We start from the raw sequence: 3,367 nt of genomic DNA, 5'->3' as shown, positions 1-3,367 counted from the left end.
TGAAATTTTATTTTCAGATTTAGTATTGCTGATCGGAAAATGTCCGTGTGTAAGTGTGTGTATGTGTGTGTTATTTAAACTCACACAATTTTCTCACAGATGGCTTAACCGATTTACACGAATTTAGTTTCAATTGAAGAGTAAAACGCTCCCATAAGCTGCTATTGAATTTTTAGTGGATTCGGCTTCCGCTTCCGGAGTTACGGGTTAAAGAGTGCGGCCAAACAGCAAATTCCCATATAAACTGGTACCACCATGATGTCCAAATAATGTAATTCGTATTAAAATGGGTGCAACATTACTTTGATTTGCAAGTCTAGATCAGTAATGATCATTAAAAGTAGCTTTGACCACATTGGCTACCTATGACGGTTTATGGTTACACTTTTTGTTTAAAGTTAGTCAGCATCGACTTTCGTGATAGTCGTGGGATACGTGCTAAGTATAATAAGAATTTAATAGACAATTCCACAATTATATTGAATCATAGTTTGGATAAATGAGAAATAAATGCACCACTAGGCGAATTAAAACAGGATTTTTATTCCAGTGCAACTTCAACTTTGTTTTAGTAACGTGACATGTTGAGGGAATACAAAACGTGAAACCTCCCTGTAAAAATAATCCATCGTTCATGTTAGCCCAATATACTGGGTCATCGGTCCAACGAGCGTCCAATACCTGACGGATAGAGCAGTTTGACAATTTTGTGAATGAACAATACAAACAAGAACATATTTCTATCAGGGTTACCATATTCACAGATTTTTCTGTAATGTCACAGATTTTTTGCGCAATTTTTGATCACAGATTCTTCTTCACAGATGACAGATATTTGGCATTATGATTAAAATTTCACAGATTTCTACAGATTTTTGGAAATATTGCGATTTTTCACAGATTTTTTGGAAATTTATCACAGATTTTCATAGATTTCTATGCTCGTCCACATATCTTTTCGATATGAACCCACAGCAACCTGTATCTTCTCAAGTGTCTAACGTGGAACGGTCCTTCCCAGACAAAAGTAGGGTGACCATACGTCCTGGTTTCCCAGGATATGTCCTCGTTTTTCACTGACTGTCCTGGTGTCCTGAGAAGTCTAGGAAATCGCTTGATTTGTCGTGGTTTTTGTCCAGTAAGCCTAAAATATTTTTCTTTACTGAGTCTTCGCTTCATTTCCTCTGGTTCAAATCGCAGCTACGACCGATCGCAACCAAAACTGCAACGAATACGACAAAGTTTTATACACTCAAATGTCTCAATTGTATCATTTGGTGTCTTTTTCAATCTCTCAACTTTCTTCTCTTACGTGGAAATTGAAAAGACAAAGAACGAGGCGTTCGTATGTACATAATATATGAATGACCTGTAGTCCATTTGCAGGGAAATTAGGCGAAATGATTCCAGTTGTGAACCAAACTCTAGCCGCTGTCGATGGCGTTGAAACAATGATTACCAGAGATTCTTTCCAGCTTAAATCGTCTGTCAATCCGAGACCAGAAGAATTATTTTGGGAGCCTCTGAGAAGTTAAAAATCGAAATTTTGGTGACTTTGCTTCTGCTCTTTTCAGTGGCATTTTTTCGTCTTACTGGAAATCCGCGAAAATTTTTCCAATCCATGAAAATGGAAATCATGAAATATTAATAACTATCGTGCAATAACTTTATGGAGTGCTCTCTCTAGCTGGTGATTATGAAACCACTTCAGGGTCAATGCCAACAGTACCTAATCCACGATTAACAAGGCTGCACGCTTGAATATTGAATAGCGACGAACCTGCTGAGTTCAGCATCCTATATAACAGGGAGCATAAAGGTAGCGCTCAAACTGATATTATTTACACCAACCAATCCGCTGTTTTCACATAACAATGGATAAAATGGAGAAATTTGCAATCAACGGTAGTTTTTGCAGCTGTTTCGATTCTAGCTCTCAGATCAAGATACAATGATTGTCTTTGGAGATTGCCAGGTACTTATTTTTAAATCAGGCATAGCGTAGGGAAGTTACTTGGGACCGTTTATGTTTCTGCTTTGCTTCAATGACGTCAATGAGCTCCTCGCCGGTCCTGCTCAGATAATTTCAAAATATTTTGTCTCATCTGCTATATTCATGATAGCCGATTTTCCCAGCAACATCTTATGGCCTTCGCTATGAAGCAAGAACTGCGTGTGCGTAAATCCGAAAAAAATGAGCTCGGTGATTAAATTCTCGTTAAAGACTTTTTTGCTGACCCCAGAACTGTTTTACTGCCAAAGCTCTACCTTCCAGAACCTAGAACTTTTTAACTGCTGAAAATTTGGGGACAAGGCAGAATCGATTAAGAGGTGATGGGGGCATGTACTCTCTTTTGAACTATCCTGTTTTTTACTGGCTTGATATGGTCGCCCTAGACAAAGGCGTACATTAGGCTGCTCGTAATTCTTTCGACCAAAAACCTAAAGTAAAATGCTGGAAAAACAGACGCTGCGCCATTAGGTTCCAAATTGTTTATCTCCTCCGTCTAAACGAACGTTACGAAATCTGCTAGTAAAAATATGGGTCAAACAAGAGACTAAAGCGTTGGATCGAACAAGAAGCCACCAAAGATAGACATCTTCCGGAGTTAGGACCTGCAGAAGGTGTAAAATATTGCTGGAAATTGATTTGGTCAAGGTTGAAAATAAATACCGCGAGAGATTGATCGGTACACTGAAGGAGCACCTGACAATCACCCAGATTGAATCTCTTTACCTAAACACTGCGCGATGTCCGGAAGAACAACATATGCTAGAATAGTGAAAAATTACATGACCAAAGTTAATTTTTAGTTTGTTTTTGTTCTCCTAGAATAGAATCCTACATTTGTTTGCTTTTTATATATTTTATAAGCTTATCGATTACAAGTTTTAGTACGGATTGCTTATTGTAATATCGAAAAAAATAATTATTAACGCATCAAAATATATTTTTGTTTCAAACTAGTCCTTTATTGAAGCAATATCGAACACTTACTGAAACAAAAAATAGGGTTAAACTGTTTCAACCAAAAATATATATAAATAAATGAGTTAAATAAATGAGTTATAGCCGTAATTATAATTCCTTTTAGCAATTATCCGAAAAACAAAACGTGTCTCCGCCTCGCTAGCTTATAAAAGACATGAAACTAGCAGTCGCCTTACTCATTCATAGCATAGCATAGCATAGCATTGATCAGCTATCCACCATACCGTGTCGCAAGAAAAAAGCATTTGGGATTAGACCTGTGCGCCGCCGCGCCACGCCGCCGCCGCCGGTAATTTTTAACGTACGCCGACGCCGAACGATAGATCGGCGGCGCACCGCCGATGCATTTTTCCCGCGCCGACAATTCGCGAACTC

Source organism: Topomyia yanbarensis, chromosome 1, assembly GCF_030247195.1.
Source record: "Topomyia yanbarensis strain Yona2022 chromosome 1, ASM3024719v1, whole genome shotgun sequence".
Classification (NCBI taxonomy): Eukaryota; Metazoa; Arthropoda; class Insecta; order Diptera; family Culicidae; genus Topomyia; species Topomyia yanbarensis.
The sequence above is the reverse complement of the archived record's forward strand: the minus strand, read 5'-3'. Positions refer to the sequence as shown.